Source organism: Talpa occidentalis, unplaced genomic scaffold, assembly GCF_014898055.3.
Source record: "Talpa occidentalis isolate TD23 unplaced genomic scaffold, MPIMG_talOcc4v2.1 talOcc4.6, whole genome shotgun sequence".
Lineage (NCBI taxonomy): Eukaryota > Metazoa > Chordata > Mammalia > Eulipotyphla > Talpidae > Talpa > Talpa occidentalis.
This window is the reverse complement of record NW_023604972.1, coordinates 69,858,274-69,881,195: the sequence shown is the minus strand read 5'-3', so window position 1 is coordinate 69,881,195 and position 22,922 is coordinate 69,858,274. Positions and strand designations below refer to the sequence as shown.

Genomic DNA, 22,922 nt, shown 5'->3' with positions numbered 1-22,922 from the left:
ATGATAAATAAGGCTATGAGCCTTCCTTTGCCACATGGTTGACTACTCTGTTGCCTTCTGCAATTTCAGATATATCCCTTTGGTGACTGGGACAGTGCATTACCACTACACCTGACAGAAAATATTTCTTTCAATATTGCTTTCAGCAAGGCCAAGATTTCTAGTGGGTGCTTAATGTCTTTATTGCTGACTGTAAGTAGCCCCCTTTCTTTTCATATGGCCCCCTTGTTCATGTAGGACCATGAACAAATACTTTGTGTCAGTGTATATGCTTGTCCTGAAAAAGTTCCAGGGCTTGGGTCAGGGCTATCAATTCAGCCTTCTGTGCTGACATTGTTACTTGGAGGGTACTTAGTTTCTATGGTGTAATGAAGCATCAGTACTGCATAATCTATGAATGAACATTCTTGACTCATAATATTGCTCCCATCTATAGACAAATCTCACTCTGAATCTAACAGGGGTAGGTCAGGAAAATCTGGTCAGGCAGTTTGCACTCATTCAGTGATTTCTAGTCAGTATGGGTTACAATTCCATCTTCACGGCTCTTGCTATTGCTTGGAAGAAAGGTAGCTGGATTTAATGAGCTAGCAACTCACAACTGAACATTAGCATTACCTAGTAGAGCTTTGTAATGTTTCCCCATGAGCCCAGCCAGCAGTCAATCAAAGTCCACTCTTCTGTACTGACAATGTGAAAAACTGGTGTGAGATATACACAGTGATTTGGTAACCTAAGGTAAAATTTTCTGCTTCACACATAAAGTCACAAGTTGTAACTATAGCTTGCAAACACAGAGGTTATGTTTGGACAGGTATGCAATGAGCTGGATTTCTGGTCCTAATAATTAGATTAGCACTCACAAGCCTCACTTGTGAGACTGTCTAACATTTCTGTTAAAGTCAGAAAATCTTCCTGGGGTCTAGTAGCCACACGACTGATACTAAAATCAACTTTCACTATATTTGATCAAAAGATTGTTGACATTCTGGAGTCTGAAACAATGGTTTGGAGTTCTGTTATCTGGGAGTTGTATGGGGAGTTGATTATTAGTCCGCATTGGGGGTCCAAATTCTATAAAACCCGGGCCTTCCCAAAAATCCACCTAATGGCCCTTAATTGCCAGGGACTTTAATAACTGAAATCACTCATTTTCTCTCATGAGGATTTATTTATATTTCTTAAGCTCAAATCTCAATTATGTTACTTTTATTTGCATACCTGAGTCTTTTAAGATGACACCTTACAATCAACATTGTGCTCAGTGATTCAAAATCTACATGGGACAAGACCCCAGCAGGAGCCTCCCTTGCCTTCTGAGATCCTATGCACCACAAGGGGGAGGTACCAGAGCTGAGTCAGGCCTCTCAAAGGTCAGCAAAATCTCACCAGCTGCATTCTCCACACAGTGAGACACCCAGACTTCTAGAGGGGGGGACACTAGAGATGAGCCAGTAAAACAAACATCCCACAAAACCCCAACAGGCACCTATGACAGTTGGATAAAGATCAGACTGATGTAAGGGGAGGAGCTACACCTAACAGAAGCCCCACTAACAGCAGTGCAGCCCAAAACAAATAATGGGAGAAGGAAAAACCCAACAAATAGTCACATGAATACTCAGGGGAATAATAAAAAGACAGCGAAAACAAATCTCCAGAACTAGCATTAAAGACATGGAAGATATGTTTTTTTCTATCAGATACAGAGTTTAAAACTGCCACAAAAAATAAATTCAAAGAAATGTAAGAATACTGAAAAAACACAGAAAATCAAATGAATGTGCAGTGCAGCAATATTGCAGTGTTTTTGGACTCAGGGTCCTTCCATTAAAAAGCAAAGAGTATCCAAACCCACACATTTACTTAGATGTAGTCAAAGGTATTTGGATCCAGCCAAATCCCCGAGTGTGGCAGTTAATAGGGTAAAAGGACACAAAGGAAGATAGGGAGAGTGATACTTGTATCAGATGAAATAGATTTCCATTTTAAAAGGTAACAAGTGAAAGAGAAGGACACTATATAATGATTAAGGTAACAATATATCAAGAAGATATAAGACCTATCAATGTATACTCATCACATGAAGGAGCATCAAAATACATTAGACAACTACTATCGACTCTGAAAACAGACACTGGAAAAAGCACATTTGTGCTTTTTCAACACCCCACATTCATCATGGAGAGATCAACTCCACAGAAAATAAACAGGTATACAATAGATTTAACCAAAGAACTGTATTGCATGGGGTTAGACATTTATAGGCCATAGCACCAAACACAAAAAAGTGGATTACACATTTTTCTCAAGTACACATGTGTATATTCTCCGGAACAGACCACATACTGTTCCACAAAAGAAATATCAACAAATTCACAAAGATTGAAATCACACCCAGTATCTTCCCTGAAAACTTATTAAACTAATTAAACTTATTAAATCAATTACAAAAAAAATGTTCAGGGAAGTTGTTTACTACATAGCCAGTAAACAACACATTACTGAAAGAGTACTGGCTTAAGGCAAAATCAAAACCTTGAGGCTAATTACAATGAAGACACAATCTTCCAGAACACATGGGATGTAACAAAAACAGTACTAATACTGAAATATATAGCAAAACAGGTGCATATCAATAAATAAAAAAGAACTCAAATAACCATTTCTCATATCTTGAGGAACTAGAAAAAGAATAACAAAAAATTCAAAAGACAACAGAACAGAAATAATAAAAACCAAAGCAGAAGTAAATGAAATAGAGATTTTTTTTAAAAAGACCAAAATATTACTGAAACCAAAAGCTGGTTCTTTGAAAAACTAAATAAAATGGCCAATCCTTTGGCAAGACTCATGAAGAAAATAGGAAGAAATATCAAAAAATTAGGATCAAAAATGAAAGAGGAGACACCACAACAGAGGCTATAAAAATTCAGAGGATAATTAGAGAATATTATGGGGCATTTATAGAGTAAAAATTCCAATATCCTAGAAGAGATGAACAAATTCTTAGAACATCAACCATCCAAGACTGAAAGGGAAGAAATAGAATTCCTGAACAAATCAATCACAAGCAAAGAAATTGAACCAGTAAACAAAACACTCTCCAAAAACAAAGGAACAGGACCAGAAAGATTCACAAAGTGAGTTCTACCAAACATTCACAGATGAATTAATACCTATCCTGTTCAAACTCTTCCAAAAAAATGAAAAAGAAGGAATACTTCCACACATATTTCATGAGACCAACATTACTATATTAGGAAAAACAAAGAAATGTAAAAAATAAAACTGCAGATCAATTTCCCTAATGCAAAATTCAGCATACCAAATTCAACAATGTATTAAAAGTATCACACACCATGACCAAGTGCAATTCACGCCAGTGACACAAGAGTGGTTCAGAATCTGAAAAGCAATCAACATAATTCACCTCATCAACAAAAAGAAAGAAAATATATGATTATATCAATAGATGCCAAGAAAGCATTTGATAAGATTCGATATCCATTTATGATGAAAACCATTGGGTATAAATAGAATTTCTCTTAACATGATAAAAGCCATGTATAATAAACCCACAGTTAACATTATTCTCAATGGTAAAAAAACTGAAAATTTTTCCAATCAGGACTTGTACAAGGATCCTTTAAACACAAGCTTAAAAACTCACCTTTGAAAGCTGAGTTTAGAACTGGACCATCCAGAGGGAAAGGGGTTAGGGAGGGGTCAGAACAAATAGCAGGGGAGAGCCGTGGACTATGGTGGTGGACTGTTGTGATTTGGTGGTAGATGCATGACAGTGACTATACCTGAGGTGTGGGAGGGAATCTTATCCTCCCAAAATAACAATAATATTAGCCAATGTTACATCAGAAAACAAGCAAACAAACAAACAAACACAATATGATATTCTCCACTCACCAGCTATATTCAAGGCCAGCAATTAGTAAATCATCCACCTATCATGGATATGTGGATATCCACATATTATAGGATGCCCTGTTTCAGTAGGACCTTTCTAAGATCCCTAGTCAGTATTTCCCCCCAAATAGTCAAGGAATTCTTAAACCCTTGTGGAAGTGCAGTGCAGCAATATTGCAGTGTTTTTGGACTCAGGGTCTTGCCATTAAAAAGCAAAGAGTAGCCAATCCCACATTTACTGAGATGCAGTAAAAGGTATTTGGATACAGCCAAATCCCCCAGTGTGGCAGTTAATAGGGTAAAAGGACTTGGCACAGTTGCACATATATATTGGACAAAATCATTAATGACTTTCAAATCCTGAACTAAACAGTATTATTTTTATAGTGTTTTCTTTACTGGCATCATTGGACTGTTGTAAGGAGAGTGTCAGGGCCAACTGAGGGTGTATTGAAAAAAAACTTTTGCGATAAGGGCTGAATTCTTCTCAAAGGCAGCTCTTTCAAAGGATATTTCTGCTAATTTGGGTTCTGTTTTCTATTTCACACTTCTAATCTTATAGCATCTGCATTTTGGCATGCCCAAAGGTTCCAGTAACCCAAACGACTTCATTTGTCCTTTTGTAGATTTCCGGATTCACACTTCACCTTTTGGTGGATCATCCTATGGAATGGCAAGGCATGTTTTAGGGTTACTTATAAGTACAGCCACTGATCTTGGGGTGAAAAAAACAACCTGTTCATTAAGTATATATTAGATGTCATGGCCAATGAGGGGAGTTGAACACTCTTCCCTGCATAGAAAGTTACTTTGGAATTTTTTTTCACCCTATTGCTATTACAGAGGGTTTGTTGTTTTGTTTTGTTTTGTTTTAAGATTTTTATTTATTTATTTACACAAGAACCGGTGTACAGGCCAGATTCGCGGGAGGGTGATTCACCAGAGAAAGAGTGGAGAACAGAACAGGTGGACTAACTGAAATACACTGCTGAGGGGAGAGCGGGCGAGACAGGAGAGGTCTGCCACGCCATGTGGGACCCTTGCTGGCTGGCCGGGATCGAACTGGTGCTGCAGAGGCTGCAGACAGCTTCAAAGCACTGCGCTCAATCGCCTCTGCCACCAGGGGAGGCCCTATTACAGAGGTTTTAAGGAAGCTGTGATGGCCTATCCATTAACTCAATGACTGGTGCAGTCCTCTTTCTGACTTGAGTAATTTAGAATTTAAATTCAATTAAGTTGCTCCAGTGTCTACCAAAAAATGAATTAAATGGTCCCCCTTGGTGAGAATTACCCAGGGATCCATATAGGTTCTCATAATAGGCTTTTCCTATTAGGTGAAGTTCCTGAGGCCCTTATTCTTCATCTGAGCCCCATTTGGCCTACCATGTCTCCTTTCCTTACTCCTTGCTTCTTCATTCCTTCTGCTCTGCCTGCATTCTCTTCTGTGACCGGTGTCTGAATCCTCATTCTGGGCTGTCATTGGCTTCCTTTCTTTTCTTCCTGCTTTTTTGTTCCTGTTCCCTTTTCTTGTATCTGATCTGGGACATGTGTCATGCCAACATCAATTTTCCTCATTTCACTTTTTTAAAGTTTCAATTCCTATATTTTCTTCCTTTGTCCATTCTCTTTTCCTCCTAAATCCCGTCCTGTCTTCTATCTCTACAAAAATGGTTGTAGCCCTAGACTTCTGAAGATTATATTCATCAATTGGAAAGAACTCATCACTCTAGCACCTTCTACCTTGGCTAATTCCTCCTTATATACTGAGTACTCTGCCCAGTGGATGTCATGTTAATCATCTGAGAATATTCTGGAACACCTGGAATCAAGTCTGTATAATACTATTAGTTTGATAATACATTCAAGAAACTCACACTTATTCTCATTGGTATTTTGCTTAAGCTCCAGTATCTTACTCTTGCTTAGGCAGGCCATACCTCAGTTCTATTAATAAACACCTCTTATAGTGTTCTAGCCTATCCATTTCACCATCATTGGGGTCCACGTTAGAGTACACCCATTGGAAATTGGTACAGAGGGAACTGTCCTACCCAGTGCAGTTCCTTTGGCCAATAAGAAAATAAAATTCTAGTCTTTTCATCATTCAGACACTTTTTATCATTGAGAAAATGCTTAGTAAACTTCCATACATCATAGAAACAAAACATTGGACCATTATAATTACAACATTGCATAAATGAACACATTTGGATTATCTCATTTTCACTCATGGGGTTTCATTATCACAAATAAGTCATTTTAAAATAATTTAATTTCCTATTGATATTTCCTATAATATCTCCACCCTGCTCACCTCTTTCCACCTCCTGGCATCATTCATGACGAAGCTATCATCTACCACTTGACCAAATACAATTGCCAACTGGTCTCTCTGCTCTATTCTTAGCAATTTTTGAACCTTTCTACACAAAATAGTCAAACCAGTCTTTTAAAAATATGGTATCTCTTCCCTGCCTAAAATACTTCTAAGGTTTTCTTCTGTTCCCATGAAAGAAGCTAACATGTTTAGCCTAACCTCAAGGGATTTGCATAATGTCATTCACATGACCCCCTTTAACTCCTCTAGCCACATAGCTATGGACACTCTGACTTATGTTTCTTGGATATCCTGAGCTCTTTTCTGCCTGAGGGCATCAAACATATCTCCAATACCAGAGACCTTTCCTTGTGCCTTTCTTATTTAACTTATTCTTACTCTTCACATCTCAGCTCAAAGATGCATCCTTTAGGAATAGCTTTTGAGACTCCCTGGTCTTTACTGGAATCCTTTATTATAAGCTCTTAAAGCACTTTAGAAATTTACCACTTAAGCTTTCCGAATAGTTTGGGGGTTTTGGTAGTTTTTATTTATATCTTTATCTAGAGTTGTAGTTATATCGCTATTTGTGTGATCGTGTGTGTAGTCTGTCTTTCCCAATAGATTGTAACATCCACAACATGAAATTATGCCTATTTGTTCCTGCCACCTCTAACAGATAAAATAATGTTTGGAATGCACTAGCTTGACTTTAATTTTTCTCCTTCGAACACCTAACATGGTTTATGTCTTTAAAATTCTTGCTGTTAAACTTTCAAAAAGTTATAACCTTGGATATGAAAATGGCATTTAAAACTCAAACATATGTATTAGATGCTTCTATTTTCTAGTAAGGCAATTCTTATTAATAGACCTAGAATAAGCATTTTTAATAACTTATTTTTCATTAGTTAAACTCAGGTCCCACAGGGCAAGGGTGGGAGCTCATGGCCCAGGTTTCCATACCAATTGAAATTATGCTAGTAGGAGCAATGGTGTTTTACTATGTCATTCTAGTGTTAGATTGTGGTCTCAGACAATTTTCCTGGTTAAAATGTGGTCCCCATTTTTACAGGTAGTATAAAAATCCCAGGACTGTTGTTAACTGGTGTAATACACTGGTGGCTTAGAAAAATACCCCCTTTCCTCAGGACAGTTTACTACCATTTGTTTGCAATTGTTGTAATATACTACCCATTTTGTTGAAAATTTGCTGCCAAAATTGTCCTACTCATTCATTATAGCATCCATAATGTGAATGGCACCCTTTGATTGTATTATTGTACCTGCCCAAATATCCATAGTAACCCTAGAAGGTGTACCAGATGTGGAAGATAACACTGAAATTGTGTCATACATTGCATACATACCAAGTACAGTAAATATCAAAGATCTTTTTGTTCATTGAGATTATTCCGAAGGCAGACTGTAACCACATAGATAGACCTTAAATATTTGATTTCCCTTTTCTCATTTTTCTTTGCAAACTCCATCAGTTTTGCTCAGTTCCATTTCACCTGATGTCACTCTGTCTGATCTCTTACTTCACATTTGTGATAGACCTTTACATCCATTCCTTAAATTCATCCCAGAAGGCATTATCTTTCCTGCCTTAGAGAAACAACAAAAAACAACTCAGGGAGTCTCCAGGATAGTTTAAAATAAAATGCATTTAAATTTTAAAGTACCTGTTTTGTTGGTATAAATTTTCTCAGTTGCAGGGAATTTTATTCTTTCATCTAGCTTCTCCTAAAGTGGTATTCTGTAGAGTAATAAGAGGAATATGGTGGGAAAGTGTTATGCTATAAAAAGTAAGGATCTGTTTATTCAGCACCTTTAATAGGTTCTGTAAATTTTCCAATAGTTTTGGGTTTTTCCCCTAGTTTTCAATCTAGCTCTTTTTTTACATGCATCTGTATTTGACGTGCTTTAAAATTTCGTTAACCATGAACCCTGTGCAGCACCATTTAACAAAACTTGAAAAATATCTTAGAATTCAGGTTTGGAAAGTGTTGCTTTATTGATCAGTACATTGTCTGTGCTTGGAAAGCAGCCTGCTGAAGTAGAAAGGCACTGATTGGCAAAGGCAGGTATTTCTTTCTATTACGTAGTTATATACCTTGGACAATGAAGTAAATCTTTCCAAAAGGTCTAGCTGTCATTTGCTAAATGTTTATTCAAAATGTGGCCAAGTACAAATTTAACAAGTACAAAAGTGTATGGTTTAGAGCAAAATAAATGTATGGTCTCATAGTTCTGGAGCATACAAGTTTGAAGTCAAGGTGTTGCCAGTGCCATACCCCCTGATAGTTCTAGGGAAGATTCCTTCCTGACCTCTTCTAACTTCTAGTGTTAGCCTGCACTTCTTTGTGTTCACTCACTTATATCTATACACAGTTATCTTTTTCCCTGTGTGTCTGCAGATCCTTCTTCTGTGTGTCCCTGCATCTGTGTCCAAATATTAATGTGTATAACTTTCATATTGAATTAGATCATGGACAAATGACCACATTTTAACTTGAATACCCTCCAAAGGTCAATCACATTTTGAGGCACTGGGAGTTAGGACTTTAATAATATCTTTCAAGTGGACAATTCAACAAGCCACCATCAACCAAGTTTTATTTTGCATCTGAAATACATTAAACTTGCAGGTTCTGCCTTTGTTAGGAACTACATTTGCTTCCGAACTCAATATTCTCCACTCCAGTCAACATTCCTCTTGTCTACTTTGCCTATACCTGGGCTGGTTTTATATTTTCTTGTACAATACAGGGGCCTGTATGAGCAACATCAGTATCATCTAGAAGCATGTAAAAAATGGATATTCTTAGGCCTCATTTCAGACCTCTTGGATCCCATTTTATTGTATTTATTTAAAAAAAGTCTTTGTCTATTTTTATCGTATATTTTTAATTTTTTTAAATATGCATTATTTATATATTTTTTAAAGATTTATTTATTTATGCATACAAGAGCTGGGGTACAGGCCAGAGGTGTGGGGGGTGAGAGGATTCATCAGAGACAGAGTGAGGAACAGAACAGGCAGATTAACTGAAATACACTGCTGAGGGGAGCAGTGGACAAGTCAGGAGAGGTCTGCTGTGCCATGTGAGTAGCTCCCTGGCCAGCTGGGGATCAAACTCATGCTGCAGTGGCTGTGGATAGTTTCATAGGTTGTGTCTTAATCCCTTGTGCCACCAGGGATGCCCTGCATTATTTTTAAATTGAGGAAGATTTGGCTTATGACACTGTATATGATTTAGATGTATAGGCTCATACCTCTTTAGAGGTATGTTACCCACACCACACCCACTGCCCAAGCACCATCATCCCCACCAGACACCACTGGGTTCCTCCACCCTTTGTTATCTCTCACCCAGTCTAGCAGTCTCAATTGCACAGTCAAATTTCTAGTGTTTGTTTCAGTTCAGTTTTGTATGTTCCTTTGTTTTTTTCTTTTTGTTTCACATATAAGTGAAACCATCTTTCATTTGCCCTTCTCTTTCTGATTTGTTTCTGTATTTTAAAAGTTCTCCATGGGATTAATAGGCATTTTAAATTTTAGAAGCTCTGTATTAGAGAATTAACTCCCATGAGATTAGTGGATTCCTAAAACTAATATAGGAAACTTTCTTCTTTTAAATCTTGTTTGACTCCAAGGACAGGGACTTGAATCTCCAGATAGTTTTGCTGCTTTGTCATCTGCTCCTTTGACTTGTCTTGGCAGTGTGGACTCCTGTTTGCATCATCTGATTTGACTCATGTCTTGGTATCTACTTTCTTCATCATTACTTCCTGAGTCTTTTTTCCTTGCTGACTACACACTTTGCACTATATTCCACTGCTACTTCCAAGCCCCTGCTAGATTTAGATAATTATACATACCGTTGTGCCTGGAGTACAGGACTTACAAGAAAACAAGTCAAAAACCTTCAAACAGATGCATTATTGTATCCTAAAATTACACCAGAATGTTGGTCTCATTAGTTTCACAACATGTATGATATCTCTTTTCCTCATTACTAATATAATACACATAGCTAAACAGAAGTTGCCCACCAGCTGGGAAAGTGTGTGATATAAAGCAAAAGCCAAATATTATGATATTGAAGTTATAAAAGTACTATGTTATTGTGTTGACTCGATTCTGCATTGGATTCACTTCAAGGTAGAAAGTGAAATCACCATTCTCTAATAAGAATGCAAATTCCTCATCTAGGATACCATTTGTAACAGAAGTTCAGTTAAATTAAAATGAAAGTGAATGAGGGCCTCCCTTGTGGTGCAGGCAGTTGAGCCCAGTGCTGTGAAGCTGTCCACAACCTCTGCAGTATGGGTTGGATCCAGGCAGGCTGGTGAGATACCCACAAGGTGAGGCAGACCTCTCCTGTCTCTCCTGCTGCTCCCCTCAGCAGTGTATTTCAGTCGATCTGCCTGTTCTGTTCCCTGCTCTGTTCCCTGCTCTGTCTCTGGTGAATCATCTCACCCTCCCACACCTCTGGCCTACACCCTGGTTCTTTTTCATTTATTTTTTTATCATTTTATTATTTTTTTAAAGATTTATTTATTTATACAAGAACTGGGGTACAGTCAGGGGCATGGGAGGGTGAAAGAATTCACCAGAGACAGAGCAGAGAGCAGGACAGGCAGACTGACTGAAGACACTACTGAGGGGAGCAGCGGGTGAGGCAAGAGAGGTCTGCCGCGCCATGTGGGTTTCTTCCTGGCTGGCCAGGAATTGAACATGTGCTGCAGAGGCTGCAGACAGCTTTACAGCGTGGAACTCAACCCACTGTGCCATCGGGGAGGCCCTCTTTTTTTTTTTTAATGTTTTCTTAAAAAAAAAAAAAAGGTTTGGTCCTCCCCTGTGGCGCAGGTGGTTGAGCACAGCGCTGTGAAGCTGTTAGCAGCCTCTGCAGTGACAGTTCGATCCCCACCGGCCTCAGAGCAACCCACATGGTGAGCCGACCTCTCCTGCCTAGCCCACTGCTCCCCAGAGTAGTGTATTTCGTCAGTCTGCCTGTTCTGTTACCCACTCTGTCTCTTGAATCCTCTCACCCTCCCACGCATCTGGACTGTACCCCAGCTCTTTTATAAATAAAAAATAAATCTAAAAAAAATTTAAAAAAAAGGTTTATTTTTATTTATATGAGAACTGGTGTATAGGCCAGAGGTGTGGGTGAGAGTATTCACCAGAGACAGAGTAGGGAGAAGAACAGACAGATGGACTGAAGACACTGCTAAGGGTAGCAGCGGGCGAGGCAGAAGATGTCTGCCGCACCATGTGGGTATCTCCCTGGCCGACCAGGAATCGAACCCATGCTGCAGAAGCTGCGGACATCTTCACAGTGCTGTGCTCAAACTGCTGCCTATTTTTTTAATTAAGAATGCTTATATATCACTTTTTCCTGTTTTTATGAAAAGCCAAATAATATCTTTCACTTAAATGTATATGACCAATAACTATAATCAATCAATGAAATTGCTTAACTTTATTTTTAAAAATTTGTACTTTCTGACTTTTTTTCCAAGTCAATTTTTTAAATATGAGCAATGTTTAAAATGGAATTGTTTGCCTGAAATTTAATCACTAAACAATCGTTGTCATTGACATCCAATTAGATTGAGATGTGGAGATTCAAAAGGGAAATACTCATCGACAGATGCTGTGTTTTTTATATAATGTGTCATGTTCTTCCACTAAATGTGCTTGAGGCAGACACATAAATGTGTATGTAGGCATACCAAAAAAAAAAAAAATACATTTATGACCAGGAAGTTCCATGCACAGAACAAGCTGGAAAGAGACTGACATTTTATACTGAGAAAGGCAAAGAAGGACTCAGAAAAGATTGAATTGGAGCTCAGTTTTCCTTGTTCTGCTAGTAAATCACTTAAATGACTCTAGGCTCTTAATTAACCTCTCTGAACTTCATTTTCTGTCTATATAGGTAGGCCACTATTTATGATAGGAAGGTGCTTTTGATAAAAAGTATGAAAATGAATGAAACGGAAAAAAATATGTAAAAATTCTTTCCTGTTCTTTCAGTCATTAAATAAACAGTTTGAATACCTATTTCCAGACAACATTCCTGACTTGAGGCAATAATACACAATCAAAGGAATACATATCAGACACTCAGAACTGAGGACAGTATGAGAAATTTGGAAGGACCAGGTAGAATTCTTAGCAGCTGGGTGAACCTGGGCATATCACTACGCTCTCCTAACTTAGTTTTCTCATATGAAAAAAGAAACCATATTATTATCTATCTGGTAAGGTAATTATAAAGTGAAATTGCTATACAAACTTTAGGGGTTTTTAAATTAATTTTTAAAAACTTAAATGTGCAAAACTCTGTTGCCAAACAAAGAATTCAGTGCTTTCAACCTTATCATACAGTTAAAAAGATATAGGATGGAAAGTAGTGGTAATTATTCTAAATACATTGCACATAAAAAATAATCCAAAAATCCATAACTGCAATTTATTTGTTAATTCCAACATAGAATTTGCCAAAAATCTGGGCAATCACTCATCTTTTAACTATGAAATCCTTTCAGATTCCCTTTCTGTGAATTCAAAATATTATTTTTGGGAAGGTTTTATTGCTAAATATCAATTCACAGATTGGGTGATCATCCCCTGAATAATATTGTTTCTCTTCAGTAGGCAATTATTTTACATGAATATTGCTTCAACAGGAGTCAGAATTAATTTGGTTATTATACAGATATCAATAAGCTCCTAAAGCCAGAAGGTCTGTATTATGGCCATAATACCCCCTTATTAACTCTGACTGGACATGGAAAGGTATCCATTGGATGCAGAATTATAAGAGGTAGGCAGAAGTGATGGAGAAATCTCTGACACTAAAGTGTTTTCCCAAGTGACAGAAGTTAGAGCAATTTCCAAACCACAGGTTATGATCCAATAGTGACCCTGTGAAAATAACATCACCTTTCTAACCAATGATTTTCTCAAAAGTAAAACATTAGTAATAATGTTCTCTGAGGACCATTCAGAGAAGCAAATGAATAAGCACTGAGTACAGTATCTGCCACATACTTTTTGCCCTAAAGTATAGCTATTCATAGTTGTTGTTGTTGTCTAGTCATCGTGGTCGTGGTCGATGTCGTCATCATCATCATCATCATCATCATCATCATCATCACAACAACAACAACAACAATGTCATCATCACCATTGAAGCTATCATTTGTTTTTTCTTCTTTTCTCTGGTCTCATATGCCTCAGGCAGCCCTCCTTCCAGAACTCTGGGGTCAAAGCTATGCTTATAACTATTTTTTCTTGCTGGCAGAAAATGATAATTTTTAGTTAATTTTCTAAATCTCTCCAAGAAAATCTCATGTAATTTGTTATCTCAGAGCATTTCAGGTCATTTAAACCTTTCCTACTCTGCCATAGGGAAACATGTAACAATAGTTTTCTCTCTCCCTTTAATTAAAAAAATTATTATTTGCAACATTCATGATTCTGTTTCTCTTTCACAACCAAGTAATGTGTCCCCTGCACAATCTTTATGCTATTCTCCTTCTTAGATTTGTCATTTTATCATGAATGAGTTTTCCACATTTTGCAAATACCCTATATCTTCTTTATTTGAATTTATTTAGGAATCACTTTCAAATAAGTCATTGATTTTTCTTTAGGAACATTTAAACAGAACAGAGGACAGTTTTGTTGTTTCTTTTAACATCAGGGAAAAAGATTTTTCTTGTAGAAGCTAGTAGTTTAATAAAATATTTATATTTCATTTAAGTAGTATTTATCTATGCCATTCTTCTGCATGCTAATGTTAAAAATATTGCTGCTATTAGTTTTATTAATTACTGAAATTATAGAAAATAATCTATGCTTTCTTCATCTTAGTGTCTCTGCTAGTCTAAGCAGTCAAATCATGAAGGAATAATTAAATAAAGGACTTTGATATAGGAAAGAGGTTGGGTAGTTTTAAGTTTACAGCTGAGAATTTATAAGAAAATGGAGTGAAGCCATATCCAAAAAAAAAATCTAAGCAAGAAAGTTAGAGATTACTTATCACATTGTGTTATGACTGAAACATCAGTATATCCAATGGCCTTATCTGAAGTGTGAGTACTGTTTTCTACAGATAAGGTGACTGTAACAAATAAGAGTATTTATCCTGCTGTAGAATTCTGCAGTTCAAATGTAAAAAAAGAAAACCCAGGTACCATAATTTTCCTTCCAGAATCTTTTGCTTATAGGATAGCTAGTGATAATTCTCTGAAAAGAGTAAAATTAAAATATATGCAAAGAAGCATAAAATGTTAGACTGTTGATGAAAGACATCCTATTGGGAAAGCATTTGTGAGAGTCTTGACTGTACTGTGAGGGAAAATTTTTAAATTGCAGTGTACAGGTGGGTGATAACTAGCACAAGTACAGTCAGCCACTGAGAATATGAGGTAGAGAGAAAATTTACTGGAGTCACTTACTGAAATCAGCACCACTTATACAACCTTCAGAATTGAGATAATCCAAGGACTTATTACCAGGTTACAAATGGTCATGATTGTATGATTGAAAGCATTTTGGGTATAATGTTACTAGTTATGACATTAATTATAAGATTATAACATAGCACAACTCGTTTTAAGATACAATTTAATTTTGTCATGAAGTGTATAAATGTTAAATAACCATAATATTAGTTTAAAAAATTCCAAATAGAGTCATGGCAACCCCCTCAAATTCAAGCAAAAGGATTGTCATCCAAAAGTATAGGGGAGAAAGTGAAGATGCTTGCAATTCTATTAGCCAATAATAAAAATAGCTACCAATTACTATTTTTTCCATCTTGGAAAATGAATGCAGGGGCACAGATTTCCCAGAGAATACAGCTGTTATAGTTCCTGCATCAGAATGAGTGTGTGGAAGGATTTAGATGTCTTCAGTTTTTCCATGTTTTCAGTTGTGCTATAATTTTATAACTAATGTTGTGACTAGTAATAACATTATACCCGATATGTTTTCAATCGTGAAATTATGGTCATTTGTAATATTATGTCCTGTGGCTTGGGTAGTTGATCCTCTTTCCAGCTTTTTAAATTGAGCTTCATATTGTCATTTCCATAGCCCATTTATTTGTAGTTTAGATGTGGAATATGCAAAGACTAGACACATTTTCTTCATTCTTCGTGAACTATTGTCCCCTTGATCATAATGTAGTGATCGTCTGGGTCTCTTTTTACCTTTTTGAGTTTGAAATCTGTTTTATCTGATATAAGTATAGCTGTCCCTACCTTCTTTTTGGTCCATTTGCTTGTAGGATCGTTTTCCATCCTTTTACTTTCAGTCTATTTTTATTTTTTGTAGTTAAATGTGTTTCCTGGAGACAGCAAAAGGTTGGGTTTTGTTTCTTAATCCAGCCTGCGACTCTGTGTCTTTTTATTGAAGAGTTTAGTCCATTTACATTTAGAGTTAATGTTGATATGTTAGCATCTATATTTGCCATTTGTTTGTCTTTTCTCTGGTTTTATTTATTTATTTATATATGTATGTATATGTGTAGATAGATAGATAGATAAATAGATAGAGAGATATTCTTGTTTCATTCTTATTCATCCCTCTGTTGGTTCTGGCTTTAGGACTCCTTGTAGTATTTTTTGGAGTGGGGGTTTAGTTGTAATGAAATTCCAGAGTTTCTGTTTGTCTGAGAAGGTCCTTATTTTTTCTTCATAGAAAAAGGAAAGCTTTGCAGGATAGAGTATTCTTGGTTGGCATTTGTTGTCTTGAAATTTGTTGACTTTGTCCCTCCACTCTTTCCTTGCCCATAGTGTTTCTTCGGAGAAGTCTGATGTCAACCTGACTGGTTTTCCTTTGTATGTTATCTGTTTCTTCCCTCTTGTCAGCTTCATTATTTTTTCCTTGTCTTGGATTCTTGGGAGCTTTACTATTATGTGTCTTGCTGTATTTTTACTTTCGTCATGGAAGTTTGGTGTTCTTCTTGCTTCTTGTATGTCTATTTTCAGCTTCTTCATATTTGGGAAGTTCTCTTCAATTATTTCCTGGAATATTTTCTCTGTTCCTAGGTTTCTCTCCTCTCTTTCTGGGATTCCTATAACTCTTATATTTCCTTTCCTCATGGAGTCAGATAGTTCACAAAGTCTTTCTTCATTCTTTTTCCTTTGTAGTTCTCTATTCTTTTCTGTTTTGGTTCTTTTTATTTCTGTGTCTTCGAGAGTACTTATTCATTCTTCCATTTCATCTATTTTGTTTTCATTACTTTTCCCAGAGTTCTTTAGATCCTATATTAATCCTTTGATCTCCTGCATTTCTTTCACTTCCCTCTAAAGGGACTTAATTTCATTTGTCTGATCACTGATTATTTTTCCCATATCGTTGATTATTTTTCCCATATCATTTTCAACTTCTTTCAGTTTTTTAATCCTGGCAACTTTAAATTCTCTATTGGGAAGACTCATAAGTTCCTCTAAGTCACTGTTGTTGCACTCTAGTGTTTTGATTGTCTTTTTGTGGTGTGTCTTTTCCCTGGGGACGTGCTTGATTGCTTGTAATTTTTCTTCTCCCTGCTGCTTGTTTTCTAATTTGTCCTATGCATTGGGACACTGTGTAGCTGGTACTGGCTGGCATCTCTTTTGTGTGCTCTTTCTGGGATGTCGGAAACTGGTGGTCCAATTGAGTCCAATGCAGTAGGGCAGTGGTACTATGGATGTGTTAATGGCCACTATCACAGAAAATCTCCTTCTGTATTTGTCTAATTCCAGAGGTGGGTCTTGAGGTCCCACAGACTGCCCTGGCAGTGGCTGGATCACCCATTGGGCTCCAAATCACTGGATCCCCCTCTGGGCTCCAACACTCTGCCAGGCGGGACCTGGCTTATGGGGGCCTTTGGCTTACCTCTGGCTGTGGGGACAGCCCTTTCCCAGTTCCACACAGTTTAGGTGGGTTCTGGAAGCAGACATCCCTGTTCTAAAATGGTGAGTCAGGAGGGTACTTCCCTGCACCCACGGTCTGCCCTGGTGGTGGCTGGACCCCTCTCTGGGCTCCAACTGAGGACCAGATGGGGCCTGGCTTATGGGGGCTATTCAGCTCACCTCTGGCTGTGGGGACAGCCCTCTCCCAGTTCCACACAGTCGGTGGGTTCTGGATGCAGAGATCCCTGTTCTAAAATGGCGAGTCAGGAGAGCACTTCCAACTCTGTTGTTTTCCCACAGTTTCATCATTCTTATGAGACTGAGATTATTTCACATGAAGTTTAGGCTGTTCAAGAGCTTGTTGAAGTCTATTGAAGATGAAAAAATGATAGACCTGCATAAAAACCCTATTTAGTAAATGCCATTATTATGCCATTTTACAGATGGGGAGACTAGGACAAAGAATACTATATCTTTCTCAGTGCTATATACATGGTTAATGACAGATGCAGGATTTGAATTCTGGTAACCTGCACTCAGAACCCTGACTTATATTCTATAGCATAGTTTCCCAGGAACAAAACCCCCAAATATTGTTAATTGTTAAAAAGACAAATATTTAGATGTTAGTGCACAAATGAAGAATTTTTGATTAACAGCATTAACAATTCTATTTTTTTTTAAGTCTGTTTTTTATGTATTTTTTTTAAAGATTTATTTATTTATACAAGCACTGGGTACAGTCAGAAGCGCAGGAGGGTGAGAGAATTCACCAGAGCCAGAGCGGGGAGCAGAGCAGGCAGAAGGACCAAAGTACACTGCTGAGGGGAGCAGCGGGCTGCAGGAGAGGTCTGCTGCAGGAGAGGTCTGCGTGCTATGCGGGTCCCTACTCCGGTGGCGGGGGAGCAGCTGGGGATCGAACCGGCAATGCAGAGGCTGCGGGCAGCTTCGCAACCCAGTGCTCAACTGCTGCGCCACCAGGGAGGCCCAACAATTCTATTTTTTAAAATCCCAGCTATTAATTAGATTTGATCCTTGAATTTGTCACTGTTGTCTCCAGGCTGGGTTTACACCATAGCTATTGTAAAGGAGTACTGAATGTTTAGACCACATGGCAAACTGATGTGCAGGAAAATACTCAGACCTTGTTTAGAAGTCTTCCCATATTATCTGACTGATTAGTTTCAGATGGAAACTATCCTGCTGTGCTTCCAAGTTGGACTGAATCTCTGCTAAGATCAGGAAACTGTACAATCAGTGTATATAGCTTCATCTTTCTCAATTTTGCTCAAAAAAATACTACCAAGAATAAAAAGAATTCCAAAGGTAAGGATCTTTCAGGGTTAAGTTCTGCCACTCAGCCCTGTCATGATGAATCAAGGTTTTTTCTGTTTTTTTCATTTTGCCATCTGTAGTGAATTGGCTTTGTCTTGTCATAAAATAGGAGTTATAACCAGTCTGTTCATATCATGGAAGAGGAAACCATCTTTTATAGAGGACATATTCTCATGTTTTATTAATGGTTCATATCTATTCATTATAATTACTGGCCAGGGGATGGACCTGCTAAGATTGTGAGAGAAGCCCTGGAACTGGCAAAGGAACCTCTCTTATTAGTCATTTGGAAAAAAATTTACAAATAACAAGTTTGTAAAAATTACAAACAACAAGTGTTGGTTAGGGTGTAGACAGAAAAGAACATGACTATATTGTCAGTGGGAATGTAGATTGATCCAGCCCCTATGGAAAGAAATGTGGAGATTCCTCAAAAGACTAAAAGTGGATTTACCATATGGCTCACCAATTCACTCCTAAGTATCTATCCAAAGAGCACAAAAACACCAATTTGAAAGGAAGGAAATACGCATCATTATGTGTATAGCAGCGCTATTTACAATAGCCAAGATATGTAAACAATCTAAATGCACTAGAACATATGAATAAATGAAGAAAATGTGGTACCTGTACACAATGGAATACTACTCAGCAATCAAAAAAGATAAACTCATGCCATTTGAGGTAACTCAAATGGAATTGAAAGTGATTATTCTAAGATAAATGAGCCAGAAGGAGAAAGATAAATCCAAGATGGTTTCACTTATATGTAGAGTCTAGAAAAACTAAATAATGGATTAGGCAAAAGACAGACTGTATGACTGACCCTTGAAAGTATACTGTAGATCAGAGATACTCAAGAGGGGAGGGAGAGGTGGAGAAGGAGAACATTAAACAGGTGGGGAAGAGAGCATGGTTGAGTGTGGAAGAGGACTGTGGGAACTTTGGTGATGGGAAAATTATGGTGACCACACTTGAAAGAACACACCCAATTGTATGAAAAAATAAACAAAGATGTTAAAAAAATTTTTGTTATTAAAAAAAGGAAAAATTTATCTACCTTCTAGTCTAAAGGTATATTCATATTATTGTTCGTCTTTCTGGCTATGAGAAAAGTTCATTGGTGTTTCCTGAATTAAGAGACATTTTTCATATTTCTCATTCTAATTAACCCCACTTTAACTATACTGTTGATGGGAAATATTGCAAATATGACACTAAAACAGAAGGAGCAGAAGTATATGCACTAATACTTTAGTAATCACAGAGGGAGAGCAAAATCTGAAGTCACTCAGTAGATGGATCAATTATCTCTTTGATGTAGTGTCTTTCTTTCTCAGTACAAAATCTTCTAGGTAGAGACTGGGAGGGGGGGTGGTAGAAAAAAGTACAGAGAATTTAAGATTTCTAGATCTTGACTCCTGGCCCATTTTTTCTAGTGTTTGCTCTTAACTGTTACTCAATTAATTCCCTTTCTCTGTCATTTTAATAGCAATATTGAAAATCTACCACACAGGTTTGTCATAAAGTTCAAATAAGATATTGTTTATAAAAACACTTCAACATTTCAGAATACTTTCAAGTACAAGTAACAGAAAATCACCATCCCGCTACCCTGAACACACAAACAGAGGCACCCCCTGCCCCCTGCCCATCTAATAAGCCATCCATGGATAGGTAGGTAGGTAGGTGTCTCAGTATGCTTTTGCCTTTCTCTTCCAACTCCCCTAGCAAGTTGGCTAATTGCTTCATGGTCACATCATGGCTAGTGGATATCTAGATATTGTTCCCCAGTTCCATGTAGAAAGAAGAAGTATGCATGAGCTTTGGCTTCCCCAAACTCTTTTCAGCAGATTTTCACTTACAATATGAATGAGAGAGCTACCTCTAGCTACAAGGGAGTCTGAACAAGTAATATGCTTTTCATCGTCGAAAGTGGGAGAGAGCTGGGGAGAAAAGGAGTTTTGTATGCTCACCAACAATGTCTGCCATAACCATTTTAAAATGTGTTATCTCTGGGTAAATGCTAACTACCAGCATTCTAGTTGAAATTTACTAAGAATAAATCAGTCACTAAATACCTACTGGGTGAGACCGAGTAAAATATATTAGGAAGGTAAAGGATTGAAATGCTAACTTACTGAGATATGTGCTTAATTTTCGAATGAATCTAACTAGGTCCGCGTTTTTACCTTTCCCATAGAAAGGTATATCCAAAATGGGTCTCCAAATGGAAATGCTACAAAAACATGGATTAATTAGGCATCATTTCCTATGCATATCATATTTTACAAGCAGATGAAATAATTTGTGCCCTTTCCCACCCCATTTTTAACATTTGTCAGTAGAATGGAATGTCTGAAGGACTTACAAGACCTAAAACATTTAGAAATTAGAATAGTATGTGATAGTACCATGACCTTTTCAATATGCTGGATTTTAAATTGTGCAGCCATTCTGCTTGTTCTTTTTCCTGATTCTTCTTTATGAGAGGAAAAGGTGAATTGGCACCTAAAATATGGAGTACTCAAAGGAACAAAACAGCACATCATTAAAATGATTCTGAGGCAATCTGCTACTGTTTCAGAGTGGCAGGGGAACAAAAGAAGGTAACTTTATTAATTGTGACAAAGTCAAGTGAATGGATTTAGAACTGTGCCTCTGTAGTTTTTTCCAGTGTGCTCTGTAGGTAGCCATGTCTGCATACAAACATCCATTTATGATCAAAATGCAACACTGGCCATGCAAAGAATAAAAACTAATAAAACTCCTCATGGTCTTTTCATTCTGCTTTTGTGAGGGAAAAAGTTTGTTTTGGTGGCATCATGGTTCCATGACCTCTTGGAAGAAGCTTCTGAGAACATCCAAGTTCTTCCTCAGGATTTCCCCATACATATTCTATATGTATTCCCATGGCAAAATCACCACAGGGTATTAGAAGTTTCTATTCACCCGCTTGGTCTCCTAGACGAACTGTGATTTCCTGAAGGGCACCCAGTACATACCTGGAACCCAAGAGAAATGTTCAAAATATTTGCTGAATAAAAGCCACCCTCTGCTAGGAACAGGTCATGTCTATGACCAGAGATGTTCTCTTCTGCTTCAGAGGTTCTCATCTGTGAGGAGACTCTAGGAGACAGGAGGCACATTGGATATGTGCCTGCCAGCCACCATCTCCAGGTCTTATCCCCAAACAACTCTCCCTAAATATTGGAAAAATGGGGTATCCACCTAAAAATTCCAAAGATGCAAGAAACTCTCAAGCCATTATTTTACTTTCTTATGATGAAAGAGGAGGCAGGTATAATTCTTAGATAATACTGGTAATTTTAGAAATAAATGGGAAAAGGGCAGTGCCTCACACTTTTATGATTATCCTTCTTTCTTTCTTCATTCCCCAGAGGAGAGTACCTCCACAAACTGATAACCAAAGATGATCAAAAAAAGTCAGCCTCAAAACTAGCACATCCATGGATGGAGCAGGAAGGGATCATGCTGAGCGAAATAAGCCAGAAAGAAAAAGAAAAATACCGGATGGTCTCACTCATAACAGGAATCTAGAAAACTTAGATAAGAGACCAGGAAAAATAATAACTATAACAAAGTAAAAATCAAAATCAACAAACAACTATGAACCAGAGACACCCTATGGGGAGTGGGGGGCGGGGAAAGGAGGGATGGGGTCAAAATAAGGGGGTTGCAATTGTATGGGGACTATGAAAATAAAATAAAAAAAAAAAACTAGCACATCCACACTAGATATGTACCGGGGCAAAACAGGTGTATGACATATGCAACTATGTATTTAGTAGTGGGGGATAGAAGTATTTTTCTACCTAATTTTGTTTAAAAAAAGAGGGGAGTGAATAAGCCATAACATAAGTGATAATGAATGATAAAATATATTGGCTAACAGTGAGGACTCTGGAGTCGAAGCATTCAAGTTCAGTTCCAGGTCTCCCATTTTGTAGCTATTCGACATTGGTTACTTAACTTCTCCAATATTTGCTTTTGATATATGTAGAAGGGATATAATGATAGTGCCTACATCACATGGAATTGTTAGAAGAGTAAGATGTAATGTACAGGGTTTGACTACGGTGAATTCCCAATAATCATTAGTTTTTACGATCTGACAATGGTCAGCCATTATTTTTCTAAGACACTAGACATTTAGAGTAAAGAGAGTACAAAGGTCAGGAGTTCAGGTCTCTGACAAGCTACAGAACTCAAGTAAATATCAGTTTCCTGAGTGCATCCCTCAACAGGCCCACAAATTAGGGAATGCAAATCTCTACTAGTCCATCCCGCCAGCTAACAAATGAGCACAGGAGACAACTGATCCCTTACTGGCTCCAACCTCTCCACATCTATGAGAATCCTTAGTTCTTCCCAGCCTCACACACCTACTTTTCTTGGT

General features: G+C 37.6%; 1 long non-coding RNA gene across 1 annotated transcript in view; it reads right to left on the bottom strand.

The window, feature by feature from the left end:
• Positions 1-22,922, bottom strand: part of LOC129144765 (uncharacterized) — a 45,528-nt gene that overhangs the window by 1,285 nt on the left and 21,321 nt on the right. The window contains exon 2 of the long non-coding RNA XR_008549328.1: positions 7,930-8,003. This is a non-coding gene — a long non-coding RNA (uncharacterized LOC129144765). The remainder of the gene's footprint in view (positions 1-7,929; positions 8,004-22,922) is intronic.